At 45.5% G+C, this 16,981-nt stretch overlaps 1 non-coding gene across 1 annotated transcript; it reads left to right on the forward strand.

The window, feature by feature from the left end:
• Window positions 1-1,019: 1,019 nt before the first annotated feature.
• LOC121994797 lies at window positions 1,020-1,125 on the forward strand. The gene has a single exon (XR_006115803.1). It is a non-coding gene; the product is annotated as a small nucleolar RNA R71 (small nucleolar RNA).
• Window positions 1,126-16,981: the final 15,856 nt, after the last annotated feature.

Below are 16,981 nucleotides of genomic sequence, written 5' to 3' on the forward strand. Positions count from 1 at the left end.
CTTCATCCTTCTTGAGCATTGTAAGTCTCTGAGGAAAAGGGACAGCTTTGCTCTGATGGTTCAGTGGAAGAGTCTCTTCAACCTCAATGGTACTCTCCTCATTAGCTTGAATCTGATTTGGTATAGGGGGAGAGAGCTCTTCTTCTTTTTGTATCCCTTTTGAAGCAGTCACTTGGGAGTCTCCCAAGGTCCGTCCGCTCCTAAGCTCAATCCTATTGCAATGCTCCATAGGATTCACATCAGGTTTTCTTGGAAGCTGTCCTGATGCTCTGGATGATGAGGAAGCTAGTTGGGCAATTTGACTATCTTGGATCCTTTGATGCTTATCAGAATTATCCATTCTTTGAATGAGCTTTGCTATATCTTGCTTCATTTCATTCTGACTTGAGACAATTTCTTCAAGCATCTTTTCAACATTTGACTTTGGTAAGCCTTGAGAAGATAGATGTTGAAAATTTTGTTGCCCAGCTTGAAAATTTGGTCTTGCCCCCATAGATGGTCCTTGATCTTGATTACTTCTGTAAGAAAAATTTGGATGACTCTTCCATCCAGGGTTATAAGTATTTGAGTATGGGTTGTTCTGCCTTTGATTGTAACTCATGATTGCATCACATTGTTCAAGTTGATTGATTTGTGCAGTGATAGCTCCCAATGGACATGAGTCATTTGAATGCTCTGAACTCCCACATACTTCACAAGATGTACTAATAGCATTGACCGTATTAGCACTAGTCCCCATATTTTCAAATTTCTTTGTAAGAGAGTCCAATTTTGCAGACAAAAGAGTGACTGCATCTACATCAAACTTCCCTGATGCTTTAATTGTTGGGTTTACAGAGGAATAGCCACCACTTCTTTCATTTGCCCATTGATGATGATTTTGTGCTACACTTTCAATGATTTCTTCGGTTTCATCTAAGCTTTTGTTCATAAGTGCCCCTCCAGCAGCTGAATCAAAGGACACTTTGGTATGATAATTGATACCATTGTAAAAAGTGTGCAACACTAACCATCTTTCCAACCCATGATGTGGGCATTGTCTGAGCATACTATTATATCTATCTCATGCTTCAAAAAGAGATTCTGAGTCAGTTTGCTTAAAGCTCGCAATTAAATTCCTCATATGAGCTGTTTTTCTTGGTGGATAGAACTTATCAAGAAATTGTTGCTCACACTGCTCCCAAGTGGTGATGCTATTAGGGGCTAAAGAATTCAGCCATTGCTTTGCCCTATCTCTTAGAGAAAACCCAAATAATAATAATCTAACTGCATATGAAGGAACGCCATTCATTTTCATGGTCCCACATATTTCATAAAAGACCTCTAAGTGTTGATTGGGGTCTTCATGAGGTCCTCCACCAAATTGGTTCTGCTGCACCATAGATATGATTGCGGGTTTGATCTCAAAGTTGTTAGCTTCCACTGAAGGTCTTGAAATACTAGATCGAAAACATCTTGCATAGGGTGCTGCATAATCCTTAAGTGGTCTATTTGCCATGTTCAAATGTTCCTGTTCTTCAATTTGCCTTTGCAGAATTCTTCTTTTATGGAAGGTTCTATCAATCTCAAGGTCAAAAGGAAAGAATTCCCCTGCAAAGTTAGATCTTCGCATACACAAGAACAAGATAGCAAATGACAATTCAACAAAAAAAAAGAAAAATAAAAGAATCAGAAATGCAGAATTGAATTTGTACAAAAAGAACTAACAAGAAGTGAAAGTTATACAAGAAGGTAAAAACAGAAATCTAATGATTAGTTACAACTATGCAATATGAAAGGAAAACAAATGTTATGTTTAGTCTAACTCAATTGATAATTCCTAATGTTATAGCGCAGTCCCCGGCAACGGCGTCAAAAACTTGTTCGTTCTCCGCAAGTGTACGGAAATGTCGCAAGTAATATAAAAGATTATCATATCCACAGGGACTGGAATAAGCACTAGAAATGTCTCAATGCGAATTAGCCAAACAACTATCCAATCGTTTCAAAAGCAAAGTAAGGTAAACAAATCTAATCTTAAAGATCAACAAACAAGAGTTTAGTGTTTTGGGTTATGATAAAGGGAGATTCTAGGAGTTTCGGTTTCTTTGTAGGATTTCTCGAATGTAAATGGTTCACCAATTCTTATCCCTCAATTTCCAAAACATGTAGAAAGTTGCCGGTTCTCTCTTGCAATAGACAACCGGCTAAGGACTGAGAAATGTATCTAAATAGGATTAATTAGACATGAACCTATGTTGTCCTTACACAGAAGTGCACCTATTACTATGCCTTCCTCGGATATCAACGTAGAAGCCCACGACTTATCAATCTATCAAGATACAAGAAACTAATCACAAAATCCATCCTACTCTCTTGAATATTCCTATTTCCTCTTCAAGATTGTCTCTCAAACGTCCTTACACGGGCTTGCACCTGTCACATGGATCCCTCGGATGATCGAGTGAGAGTTTATCTTTACCAAGTCCATAAGAAATTCAAACAATTAATCAAGAATGATAATTAAGCACGAATCATCTTTAATCATTCAAGATCTAATTGATACAAGCAAGATAATGTCATTGAAACAAGAGAATGGCAAATCCATAAGAGATTACATCAATCCATCATACAAATACTCCCTTCATCCTAGAATACAAGATCTACTCCATGAATCGAGGAAGAAAACCCGAAGAAATAGAGAATACAAGCATTCCTTAAATCCCCAATCCAAGAAACCAAGAAAAAGGGGAAAGAGAAAACTTATCTACGAAGAAACTTCGTCTTCGGATCCAATCCTCGCTCCGGAGCCGGAATCGCCAAGAACTCCCCTTGAATCGCCTAGAAATCCTCCCAAGAATGGGAGGAAACCACCAAATCTTGCCTTCTCCCAAAGGGAGAGATCCCCTTTCAATTCATGAAGGAGGGTTTAAATAGAGGAGGGAATCGGGCGCCACACGGCGGCCGTGTGAGATTCACACGCCATGTCCAGTCCTTCTCTCGCACGTGTGGTTCACACCACACCGCTTAGTCTCGAAATGCTACACGGTGGTGTGGTGCACACCACCGCTTAGTCTCTGGAAACCTCACAGTGTAGATCCACACCGCCATGTAAGGATTCTCTGGTTGGCTTCAAGACTGTGAAGTTCACACAGCCATGTCATTCTCCACTTCTGTTGGTGCCAAACTCCACACGGCCCGAGCTTACACGAGGTACACGGCCCGGTGCTTTCTCCCTTTGTTTCCTCCAATGCTTGCCCAAGGATGTAGATTCTTCACCAAATCGACTTCTGTGTATAGAAAATGCACAAAAAGCAGATCTCCGAACCAAAAGAGTAAATATGCTAAAAGGAAAGTTGGAAGTATAAAAATGCATAGATCAAGCATGCTCAAAGTATGTAAATGTGCGTAAAAACATGCATAAAAGAGTATATAATCTACGCACATCAACAGGGCAAGAAAGGCAAGCGCCCGGCAGCTCAGAATCCATGAGGTGGGTTGCAGCCAAGAAAAGGCGAGCGGACCCGAGATCAGATTCGGGCCCAAGGATCTTGAGGGAGTTGAAGTGCCGCATGATGATGCCCTTATCATCAAAGCGGTGATAGCCAACTACACCATCCACCGTATCTTCATTGACACCGGCAGCTCGGTCAACATCATCTTCAGAAAGGCCTTTGATCAACTACAAATCGATCAAGCCGAGCTACTGCCCATGACAACCCCCCCCTCTATGGGTTTACGGGCAATGAGGTTCTTCCGGTCGGACAGGTAAGACTGGCTATCTCCTTAGGGGAAGAACCGCTCCGAAGAACGAGGACAACAAACTTTGTGGTGGTCGACTCCCCTTCATCCTACAACGTGATACTGGGGCGACCGGCGTTAAGCGAATTCCGTGCTGCTGTGTCGACGTTCTATCAGAAGATCAAATTCCCGGTCGAGGACAAAATCGGTGAAGTACGAGGAGATCAGTTAGCCGCTCGGAAATGCTATGTGGAAATGGTCCGAGCCGAATCTAGCGCCACGCGAAAGGCTCCACGGATCGAGGTACACGCCATAATCGAAAAACCTCCTGCTTTAATTTATGATGAAAAGGAGGAGGTTCAGATCCATCCAAGCCGATCGGAGGCTACAACCTTTATTGCCGCCGACCTGGAGGACGAACAGAAAGAAGAAGTGGTCAAATGCCTCCAGATGAATCATGACGTCTTCGCCTGGTCGACGCATGAGCTGCCCAGTGTCTCCCCCAGCATAGCCCAACATAAGCTTCACGTCCGGCCGGACGCTCGGCCAGTAAAACAAAGGAGAAGAGATTTTAGCGCCGAGCAGAATATTATCATTCAAGCGGAGGTAGAAAGGCTTTTAGAGGCCGGCCACATACGGGAGGTTCAATTCCCAAGCTGGTTAGTAAATGTGGTGCTCGTCTCCAAGCCGGGCAACAAATGGAGGGTGTGCATCGACTTCAGAGATCTGAACAAAGCTTGCCCGAAGGATTTCTACCCTCTGCCCCGAATCGACCAGCTCGTAGATTCTACAGTCGGATGCGAGCTCATATGTATGCTAGACGCCTACCAAGGCTATCATCAAGTGCCGCTCGCCCCGGAGGATCAGGAAAAAGTTAGCTTCGTTAAACCGGACGGGACGTATTGCTATACGGTGATGCCGTTCGGATTGAAGAATGCCGGAGCAACATATCAAAGATTGATGAATAGGGTCTTCCGCGAGCAAATTGGACACAACCTGGAGGTCTATGTAGATGACATCCTCATCAAATCCTTCCGAGCGGCCACTTTATGCAAAGATATGGAAGAAACCTTCCGTACACTCAGAAAATATGGGGTCAAGCTAAATCCTCATAAGTGTTTGTTCGGCGCCAAAGCAGGACGTTTCTTGGGCTATATTGTGACCGAACGGGGTATTGAAGCTAATCCTAGCAAGGTGAAAGCTCTTCAGGACATGCCACCGCCCAGAAACATGAGGGAAGTACAGAGGCTGACCGGTCGGATCACGCTTCATCTCCAAGACTGCCGACCGGAGCCTTCCGTTCTTCAAAATCCTCCGCAAAGCTACAAAGTTCCAATGGAATGAAGACTGCGATCGGGCCTTTGAAGAACTGAAGACGTACTTAAATTCCTTACCTGTGCTGGCCAAGCCAGCTGTCGGCGAACCGTTGCACATTTATTTATCCTCAACCAAGCAGGCTGTGGGATCAGCGTTAGTCTGGTCGGGAGGTGAGGAGCAACCTGTATATTTCCTTAGTCATATATTGAAAGATGTTGAAACCCGCTACACCGGACTCGAAAAGTTGGCCTTTGCTCTGATCCTTGCCGCTCGAAGACTTCGTCCTTATTTCCTAGCGCACACGATTATCGTCAAGACCAATAGCCCGTTGGGACGAGTGCTTTTAAATCCAGAAGCTTTCGGACGGCTCATCAAATGGACAACCGAGCTAAGCGAATCTGATATCCAATATCAACCCCGCTCGCCTATCAAGGCACAAGCCTTAGCCGACTTTGTGACGGAGGTGCAGGACCCGGAACCCGAAGCTGTGTGGAAAGTGTTCGTGGATGGATCGTCCACTAGACACGGGAGCGGAGTTGGCATAGTTTTGCTGTCCCCACAAGGAGAGCGGATGCAACTCTCCGTCCGGCTAGATTACCGAGCGACCAACAACGAAGCAGAATATGAAGCCCTTATTGCGGGATTGCAAGCCGCTCGGCACGTTGGAGCCGTCCGGGTCATCCTCTATTCAGATTCTCAGTTGGCTGCTCAGCAAATTTCGGGGATTTTCGAGATAAATAGTACCAGGCTCAAGCTCTACGTGGAGGCTATTGAAAAACTTAAGCTCAACTTTAGGGAGGTGATTATTCAGAAGATCCCCCGGACGGAGAATCAAGTGGCGGATGAATTGGCCAAGCTGGCAAGCGCGTTATCCCCGGTCGGCTCTAAGAAGCCGATCGAGCAAGTATCTTTAGTAGCACATGTCGATCGGATGGAGGGCATCACATACCCGAGCGACTGGAGGACAACTATTGTGGAGTTTTTGCGCTCGGGAGCTACCCCATCCGACCGGGAAGAAGCTCATTTACTGAAGAGAAGGGCTAGTCGGTTCACCCTCGTAGGAGATCAACTCTACAAGAAGGCCTTCTCCCGTCCGCTCCTGAAATGCGTCAGCTGGGAAGATGTCGAGTACATCCTTCGAGAAGTGCACCAAGGTTCGTGCGGTGGACATCCGGGCGGACGATCACTAGCTAAGAAGATCCTGCTAGCTGGGTACTTTTGGCCGACCTTACAAATAGACGCCGCTCGGACAGTATCCGCATGCCTTTCGTGCCAGAAATATCACAACTTCTCCCACCGACCGGCAGAGGAGATGAACGCATCAACCGTTTCATGTCCGTTTGATCAATGGGGAATGGATATTGTGGGTCCATTTCCGATGGCGACCGGGCAGAGGAAATTTTTGCTGGTGGCGGTCGATTATTTTTCCAAGTGGGTGGAAGCCGAGCCGCTAGCTAGAATCACCAAACAGATGGTCAAGAAATTCATCTGGCAACACATCATCTGTAGGTTCGGTATCCCTCGCCGATTGGTTTCCGACAATGGGCGGCAATTCACAGGGAAGGTGCTAGAAGATTAGTGCAAAAGCTACGGCATCGAGCAACATTTCACGTCCGTGGCTTACCCCCAAAGCAACGGTCAAGCCGAAGTGACCAATCGGGAAATTCTCCGTATTCTGCGCGCTCGGCTTGACCACTTGGGAGGAAATTGGTCGGATGAAGTGCCGGGCGTTTTATGGGCCATCCGAACGACTCCTAAGGAAGGAACGGGCGTCACACCTTTTCATCTGGTGTACGGAGGCGAAGCGGTCATTCCGGTTGAAGTCGGCGTCGAGTCCGTCCGGGTCCTATGTTACGATGAAGGCAACGCCGAGCGAAGGAACATGGAGCTGGATTTGGTTGACGAGGAGCGAGCCAAGGCATCCGTTCGGCTAATGGCGTACCGACAACGGATGAAGCAAAACTACAACCGGCGAGTCATTCCCAGATCATTCCAGGTCGGCGATCTTGTCTGGAAGAAAGTCAAGCCGGTCGGCGACGTCGGCAAGCTTGAAGCTCCGTGGGCAGGTCCCTTCAAAATCATCGAAAAGCTCCGCTCGGGCGCGTATTATCTGGAGGATGAAGACGGTCGGCAACTAGATAGGCCGTGGAGCACGAACCACCTCTAGCCTTACCGGGCGGGGTGAAAGGTGTGCCAATGTAAATCATCCTGTGTACTTTTTTCGACTGAATACTTGAAATGCAGAAATGAAAAATCAAGAGAACAAATATAAGGCATCGTCGACGAGAAAACGAAGGCCCCGAGCCGTTCGGCCGGAGGTAAATTATTCATGCAAAATGCTCAAGTACGAAGACCCAGGTCGCTCGGCCTGGTAAGGAGTTAGCCCTGAAAGGCCGTCGAGCTCCGACGTTAAATATCGAGAGCCGCGCCGACCGGCTATAAATATCCGCGCCGTCGAGCTCCGACGTTAAATATCGAGAGCCGCGCCGACCGGCTATAAATATCCGCGCCGTCGAGCTCCGACGTTAAATATCGAGAGCCGCGCCGACCGGCTATAAATATCCGCGCCGTCGAGCTCCGACGTTAAATATCGAGAGCCGCGCCGACGAGCTCTGTCGTTAAAGATCGAGAGCCGCGCCGACCGGCTATAAATATCCGCGCCGTCGAGCTCCGACGTTAAATATCGAGAGCCGCGCCGACCGGCTATAAATATCCGTGCCGTCGAGCTCCGACGTTAAATATCGAGAGCCGCGCCGACCGGCTATAAATATCTGCGCCGTCGAGCTCCGACGTTAAATATCGAGAGCCGCGCCGACCGGCTATAAACCCTCTGAGCGGAAGACCGTCTAGCCCAGACGTTAAACCGTAGAGACGAGCCGGCGTCTATAAATCCCCGAGCAGAAGACCGACGAGCTCCGTCGTTAAAAATTGAGAGTCGGTCCGGCGACTATAAATACCCCGGGCGGACGAACGAATATCAGTGAATAAGAAACCGCGGAAACCACAAGTATTAAAACATTTAGGCCCGCTCGGGCGTTGGTCCTTCGATACTTGGCGTTTGTTGACTTCACACAGGCTAGATACGTGCAGAGCGAGTAGGCCCTCCCGCTCGGACTTCGTTTAATGGGCTAAGCTGATCGGCCGCATGACGGAGAACACTTAGAGCATGACTAACTCTAAGCATAAACGTTAAGCAAACAGAAGAATATTATGGATAATGATCAGGAAGACGCAAGCAAAGACATAATTGCATTAAATGGGAAAGCATGCCGAACGGCGAGTACAAAAAGTTGCGCTAGGCGTAAGAAATGCAAAAACAAGATAGAGACGAAGAACACTCTTCACTCGGGGTCTTCGAAGTTGAAGAAAGCGTCCGGGATATCGTCAATCATAGCCGCCAGGTCCGAAGAGGGAATGGTCAGGTCAGCAGGAAGGTGCCCCCCCTTCTTCAAGTACGCCATGGTGACCTTGACCGCCTCGGCGAAAGTTGAGGAAACGTTGCCACCGAATTTTGCACCGAACCACTCCGAGTGGAGGTATTCTTGGCGCGCTGCTGCTAGGCGACTCGGCTCTCCCTCCTTATATTTTCTGAACGCCGCCCGGGAGGCAATTAGCGAGTCTTGGAGAACTTTCTGGTCCACCTCCGCTTTAGTGCGTTCAGCTGAGCGCCCATCCCGTTTGGCAGTTAGTTGGGCTTCCAGCTCCTTAGATCGCTGCTCTAGGGCTCGGACTTCAACTTTCATCTTGTCCATATCAGCGATAGCCCGCTTCTTCCGGCTACTGGCGCGCTTCACGTCTTCGTCGCGCTTCTTCACCAAGCCTTCAAGTCGAGCCACCTCTGTAGCCTTCTTCTGTTCGGCCTCGCGGGCTTGTTTCTCCCGCTCGGCCGATGGACCCCCCGAGACTTGGAGTTTTTCCATAAGATCCTCCAGCTCGACCAGCCGATGACTAGTGGCGATTTGCTCAGCCCAATGCTGTAAGGGAAATAATAAAATCAGGAACCGAACAGTAGCATGGCACAGGAAGAAAAATGAACCTACCTGAGTGGCCTGCTGCATGTGATTATCGCCGAGCTGCTTGGGCGTCATGAGGGCCACCCGAATCTGGGCGTCCTCGAAGAGTTTGGCAAGTGGACCCGTCAAGGTTATTTCATGAACGGGGCTTGATGGCCGATCGGCAGACAGTAAATATTCCTCCGATGGGAATCGAAGGGTAGTCTTGATGGTCGGGTGGCCGGCCGGCACTTCTTCAGCCGCAGTCGCCTGGCCCGAGGACTCCCGCGGAGGAGAGCCAGAGGGCTGTGCGGTGGGCGAGGCCACGGGGGTCCTAATCTGCGACGGCGTGCGATCTGGAGAAGCAATCTCGATCGACGCCTGTGGTTCGCCCTCTCGGGTCGGCGGAAGGCTAGAGTCTCTTCGACGTTTCCGCCGAACTTCCAGTGGTGAATCCCCGGCCTGGGGGACTCCCAGCTCGGCTGGGGCAGAGGAAACAGGATCCGCCTCAACCTCCGTTGAAGCGGATGGGGCAACTTCTGTTTCAGGGGCGGACTGCGCCCCCCCCCCCTCTCCTGCATCTGCCGGGCGGCTGGGGATGAGACCCCGCTCGGCGAGTTCTTTTTTGGTAGCCGCCTCAATTTCCACGGCCTTCAATTTCAGATGATCGGTAGCCTTGGAGCGCCACATGACTTCAGCTGCAGTGGAAGAAATTAAAATCAGTTAGACAAAAAAGGCGAAGGGAGTAAAGAGTCCTTACCCATACGGTAGGGGAGATTGGCCCGAACGGGAGATAATCCAAAAATGTACAACACCCCCTTGAGAAGCAACTGGTCGATCTTGTACCGCTGACCGGACAAGCAATTTGCCGCATGAAGGTAAGCCGGATTGCTTCTGAATTTGCCGAGCTCCGGCTGGGTCGGCACAGCGGTCTGCCGAAGTCGTATATAGAAGAAAAATTCCTTCCAGTGCTTGTTGGAGGTCGGCATGTTCTCAAAAAATTTGAAGCCTATTCTACTTTGGAAAATAAAAGTACCCAACTCGGATTGTTTGGGGTAGAAGAAGTAGTGGAATATTTTGGGGTCAAGTGGGATACTGTGCAGCCTAAAGAGGACGACCACCCCGCTCAGTAGCCTAAAGGAATTCGGCACGAGTTGGCCGAGCGGGACGCGGAAATAATTACAAACTTCCAAAATAAATGGATGGGTAGGAAAACTAAGGCCGCCCTGGAATTGGTCCATAAAAAAACAAATGGTACCGATCGGCGGGTTATGGGGCCGATCGGTCGGGTCGGCTATAACTGTTTCATGGTCGTTCGGGATCCCGTAGGTCCTAACAACGCGTCGGGCGCGCTCCTCATCGAACCTACTCTCCATACTCATATATCACGGACTGTGAACCTGGGCAGCGAGTTCGGAAGAGCTCGCCATCTCGAAGAGACAAAAGGACAGCAAGAAATCGAAGGAATGGGAACGAAAGAGAGGCAAAATGAGTAGGGAAGACCTAGTAAGCGAAGAAAGAAGGCTCACTGAGAAGGAGACGGGCGGGAGAGATCACCGGTGAGATGGTAGCCACCGAGAAACAGGAACTGGATCGCCGGAGGCCATAGCAGTAGAAGAGGCAGAAGGACAAAGCACGAGCAAAGGTGCGGCAGAGGAGGAGGACTAAGGCTTTATATGGCCGAAGTCGATTGGCCTCCACCGTCCAATCCAGGTCACGAGAAACAAGGACGCCATCGGGCCGTCCATTTCAAACGGTGACGTCCCATCATAAGTAACGCTGCTGCCACGCGATGGTCGACGCGTGGCACTGAGCGATCTGGCGCATATAATGTGCACCATACCACGCATGCGCAACCTTAATGGAATGGATTGCCGCCGTTCCCGAGGGGATTCGGACAGGCGGCAACGACGGCAGGCCGCATGAGTCACATCTGAGCGAGCGCCGAACGGCTGAATTTGGCGCACACGCCGAGAGACCTGTGGAATACTTTTAAAACAAAAGGCGACGAGCACCCGCTCGGACATATAGTCCAGTCAGTCGGACTCACTGCCTCCTTCGACTAGACTTGAAGGGGAGGCAAGTGATCCGGCGGTAAGAATGGGGGACCCACAGATGGGGTCCCGTCCGAGCGGAACCAGAGATTACCCAGCTAAAGGGTTGGGTCTCCGACGCCAAAGCAGGAGAACCAGAGCCGAGTGGCCGAGCGGAGGTGTCCGCTCGGCCGAGGACATAATGGCCGAGCGGAGGTGTCTGCTCGGCCGAAATCGTGGCGAGGGAACAGTGGTTAGCCGAGCGGCCTATTCGCTCGGCTCAGGATATGGTATGTCAGCAGAGGCATGATGATTAGACCTGACGCAAGATGGCACTATTAAAGGCCCCACCATCACATCATGGAAAGGTTGATACAGTAGCAGTATGGTTTTATGGATGCCCTTCTGACAGGCCCACACCTAGGCATGGCCGAAGCAGGTGATCGCTTCGATTGGTGTGCCCAGGCTCCTTCGAGAGGTCTATATAAGGCCTCCACTTCTTCAACCGGAGGTACACAAGTCTACATCTTCTAAGCCACTTTCTTATTCCTTCGCCTAACTTGAGCGTCGGAGGGCCGTCGCCGGGACACCACCCCCCGGCTCGGTTTTGTTGCAGGTTCGCCGGAGCATTCGAGGATCCAGCAGGGAGCGCCACATCCCCAGCGTCCGTTGACTCTTGGTTCGGACAGGATCAACGACTATTCCAAATTTGGCTATCTATACCTTATTCATGAGAAATCACAATCTTTGCACACGTTCAAAATTTTCAAAGCCGAAGTTGAACTTCAACTAGGTAAGAAAATTAAAGCTGTCTGATCCGACCATGGAGGTGAATATTACGTTTGATATGATGGATCAGGTGAACAACGTCCAGAACCTTTTGCAAACTAGCTTGCTGAGTGTGGGATTGTACCTCAATATACCATGCTTGGTACACTCAGTCAGAATGGTATAGCTGAGCATCGCAATCGAATCCTAAAAGATATGGTAAGTATGATGGCTTTCACTTCTCTACCATAGTCCTTGTGGGGTGAAGCACTCAAGAATGCAGTTTACCTACTCAATAGAGTACCTAGTAAGGTAGTAACTAAAACCTCATTCGAGATGTGGACTAGTAAGAAGTCTAGCATTAGGCACTTATACGTCTGGGGTTGTCCAGCTGAAGCTAGGCCTTACAAGCCTAATGAAAGAAAATTGAACTTAAGAACGGTTAGCTATAATTTTATTGGATACTTTGAGAAGTCAAGAGGGTATAAATTTTATAATCCCTCTAATAGATTCTTCTTCGAAATGGAAAATGCCAAGTTCATTGAGGACAGTGGGAGTAATAAAATCAGGGAAGTATCTTTTGAGGAAACCATTGGTGATCCTCCTGTGGTTACTACTAGTGAGATCTATAGCGGTATGGTTACCATACCGCACATTATAGGTATCACACATCCAGTGAGCGTAGTGAACCAAGATATTCCCATGACATCTCCAATGCAATTGGAGGAACCTGCCACTAAAATTGAAGTATTACCTCGTATTGATGAGTAAGTACCTTAACTACCTCAAACACAAGTGCCTTTAAGGCGATCCACAAGGGAACAGAGAACCACGAATTCTCGTGATTATGTTTATCTCTAAGAGCATGATTTTAACATAGAGCTGGAAAGTGATCCTACATCTTTCCAAGAGTCAAACAATGCTCTAGACATGAACTGTGGATTAACGCCATGCAAGAAGAGTTGAAGTCTATGGCGGATAATGGCATTTGGGAACTTGTCGAATTGCTTGAAGGAAAGAAGCCTGTTGGTTGTAAATGGATATTTAAAACCAAGTGAGATTTAAGGGGCAATGTCGAAAAGTATAAGGCTCGTCTTGTTGTCAAGGGATTCACTCAGAAAGAAGACATTGATTATAAGGAGACTTTCTCACCTGTGTCGACGAAAGACTCCCTTAGGGTAATCATGGCACTTGTAGCACATTATGATTTGGAGCTACATCAAATGGACGTAAAGACTGCATTTCTTAATGGAAACATAGAGGAGTCTATATATATGGTACAACTAGAAAACTTTGAGTCTAAAGACTCAAAACACCTAGTATATAGATTAAAGAAGCACATTTATGGTTTAAAACAGGCATCCCGTCAATGGTACCAGAAATTTAATCAAGTGGTTACCTTATTTGGATTTAAAGAGAACCCCGTTAATCAGTGCATATATGTCAAGTTCAGTGGGAGCAAATTTATTATACTTATTTTGTATATGGATGATATATTGCTTGCAAGCAATAATAAGGATCTGCTACTTTAAACTAAGTCATTTCTATATGGTAATTTTGAAATGAAAGATCTTAGTGAAGCATCCTTTGTTTTAGGCATACAGATCTATCGTGATTGTTTAAGAGGCATTCTTGGACTTTCACAATAGGCATATATTGAAAAGGTGCTTATAAGGTATGGTATGCAGAACTGTACACCTAGTGGCACTCCTGTGTCAAGAGGTGACAAGTTCAGCTTCCAGTAGTGTCCACGGCTTGAACTTGAAATAAAAGAGATGGAGCAATTCTCATATGTGTCAGCAGTGGGAAGTCTCATGTATGTACAAGTTTGTACTTGACCAAATATAGCATTTATAGTGGGGATGTTAGGCAGATGTGTTAGTAACCCTGGATCGTCACACTGGAAAGCGATAAAGAGAGTGATGCAGTATTTGCAAAGAACTAAAGAACATATGCTCACGTATCGGAGATCAGATTATCTAGAGGTGATTAGATATTCAGACTCTAATTTTTCTGGATGCTTGGATAGCAGAAGATCTACTTCAAGCTATATTTTCATGCTTGCTAAAGGGGTTATATCTTGGAAGAGCGTCAAGCAGACGCTAGTAGCCACTTCTACTATGAATGCAGAGTTGGAAGCATGCTATGAAGCATCCAATCACGGGATTTGGCTGTGGAACTTTATCACAGCGTTACAGATCATTGATGGTATTGACAGGCCACTGAGGATCTATTATGATAATAAAGTTACATAACTTTATGCCAAGAACAACCGCAGTTCATCGAAGTCCAAGCACATCGACATCAAGTTTCTAGCGGTTAAAGAAAGAGTTTAGAGTGGTTATATTATAGTAGATCACATCAGCACAGATTCCATGTTGACCGATCCACTCACCAAAGGCTTGGTGCCTATGGTGTTTCATGCTCATGTTGTAGATATGAGAGTCATTCTTATGGGAAAAGAACTCATCTAGTGGGAGTCTGTATTTATCTTATTGCTCTATATTTGATAATAAAGATAAACATTTTATTTTGATTATTATACGTACTTAAAGTTCAAAATATTAATGAAAATGTATATGTTTGTTTGACACTCTAATTGTGATATCATCATTCACTACTGTTGTTTAGCATTTAGTGTTTGTAAATATGATACAGATTCCTTTTGGAATCATAAAGTGGATCATGATTTGCTAGTGTAGTTTAGTATAAAGTATTTTGCAAATATAATCTGACCTCTTTTGAGGTCATCTTAGGACCAATTGAAAATTGACATGTACTAATCACATTGCATGTAATTTTCACTCTACATATCTACGTCTTGATCTATGTCATTAATGACATTGATATTGTGATTACTGTTGGGGCTTGTTACGATCATATATAGTAGTTATGACATCTTTAGTCCTATACTAATAAAGTTAATGGACCAGATTATTTGCAGGGGTATCTTGTACCCATAAAATTTAATATCAACTAAAGTTTTACTTGTATTCCACATATAACTCACATATAGCCCAAGTGGGAGATTGTTGGATATAATTATCCCTATTAGGTGGGCTTATTTATAAGTTACATATGTGAATACGATCTGAACCCTTTAAAGTGATCTAACTTATGCTTATTGGGTTCGGTTATTAGATGTAAATCATGTATGTGTAGAACCTTTAGTCCCACATCTATTATCATCTATATGATGATAATAGATGTTCAGTATATATATTGACTTATAGTCCCACATCTATGATTATCTATGGACTGATAATAGATGTACACTATATATTGGGTTGGTCCCCAGAGGATTAAGGTATCTTTGAGAACTTTCTTCATTCCCCATTGAAGAAGAGGATTCGGCGTCATCAACCCTAACACCTCCAGAAGGCCAACCTTCTTCTTCTTCTCGACAAGCTCTACAAGAAGAACAATGATAATTTCGCTATATTCAAGTTCTTTGTAATTACAGTATTTACTTTCTTATATCATGTTTTCAATGAAACGAGGATCCATACTCATATCTTCTTAATTTTCTTATTCGAATTTTTATTTTAATTGTCTACGTAGGTTTTTGCCAGAACTATCAGAGATCTACACTGTAAGAATACTGAGATAATATTTAAATAAATAAATATAATTTTATAATTTCAAAATTATTACTTGCTCATTTTGTTTCGTGTATTTTTTTATTTGAAACGTGAAACGTGAAACAAGAAGAAGCTTCCATTTTGATCAATTCTAGTATGATCAATTTACAATTCGCCATTGGACAACCTTTATTTCTAATTTCTTGCCATAATATTTTTCGAGCTCAAGTGATTATAAAAAATATTTTTTAAATCTTTCTCTTATTTTTTTCAGAGAAACATCAAAATATATTTCTGATTTAGCATAAAGTTATATATGGATCCGGACGTCTTACACGATAGACCATATAACCATTTATAAAGAGGAGGTAAAGAAAAAAAGCAAAAAACTTACTCAAACCCAGGACGTCTTTTTTTATTTATAAAGAGGAGGAAAATTAGAAAATTATATTAAAAAGTATTTCTCTTATCTTCATAAAAATTAATCCTTATTTAATTTGACAATTTTATTATAGGATGACTAACTTACTCAAACCCGGGATATAAATCTTTCTGCCTGCACATTCAAGTTGTTATAGACTACATTCCATCTATTTTTCACAACATAATTATATTTTGAGCAATGATATGTAAAAAAAGAAAATTTTAATAAAAAATTTAGAAATCAAATATATAAATTCATGATCTATCATTCTATTTTCATGAGTTCCATCATTTTATATATTTATCTTTGAATTTTTTTAAAAAATCTTTTCTCTTTACTTTACGTATCATTTTTCTTATATTTTTGCCGAAGAAGGCCGACGCTTCTCAGAAAACCAAAGCCTTTCAACGAGTCCTTGGGTTCCCCGCCTCAACGGCTGCATCCACATTCGGGACGCATCGCTGTGGACCCCACGCGCTGACAATTAAACGTGCTCCGCTCGAAGCCGCAACGGCTATGTCTCTCCCCGCCTTCCTATAAATCACGCTCACCGCTCGCTTCTCCTTTTGTCGCAGACTCATTAAAAGCATCGTGCTCCACCTAACGCTCGAGCAAAATCTCTCGTCGAATTCGCAGATGTCTCGGTCCGGATTTGCGCCCCTGCGTTTGCTGCCTTCTCTGTTCCTTCTTGCAACTGTAGTCGTCGTGGCGAGCGCGCAGGAGCTCATCACGACGCATAGCCCAGCTCCGGCCCCGGCTCCTGCCAGCGGAGCACTGGAAGGGGCTTCCACGGGCTCCGCCTATGCCGTGGCCTTGGCGTTCATAGTTTACTACCTTACCCTGCTCCAGCGTTGAGTTGCTTCATTGTTGGATTTTGAGAGAGTTCCATTCTTTGAGAAATATATGGATTATTTACTAGCATCTTCGTGATTTATTGACAATGTGATATTTACTCGGTGGACTATAAAATTGAAAGATTGCTGCTTGATCTTTGCATTAAACCATTTGGATTTTTTTCCACTTGTGAAATACTAGGACTAGACAATTCACTGTTGTTAACGTATCTGCAGCGAGTTATTTGAGTGTGAAGAAAGAAGGTGTTCATTCACCTACGCACATATCGTATGCTATAAGGCTATAAGCCTA

The sequence above is a fragment of the Zingiber officinale genome, chromosome 1B, assembly GCF_018446385.1.
Source record: "Zingiber officinale cultivar Zhangliang chromosome 1B, Zo_v1.1, whole genome shotgun sequence".
Taxonomy (NCBI): Eukaryota; Viridiplantae; Streptophyta; class Magnoliopsida; order Zingiberales; family Zingiberaceae; genus Zingiber; species Zingiber officinale.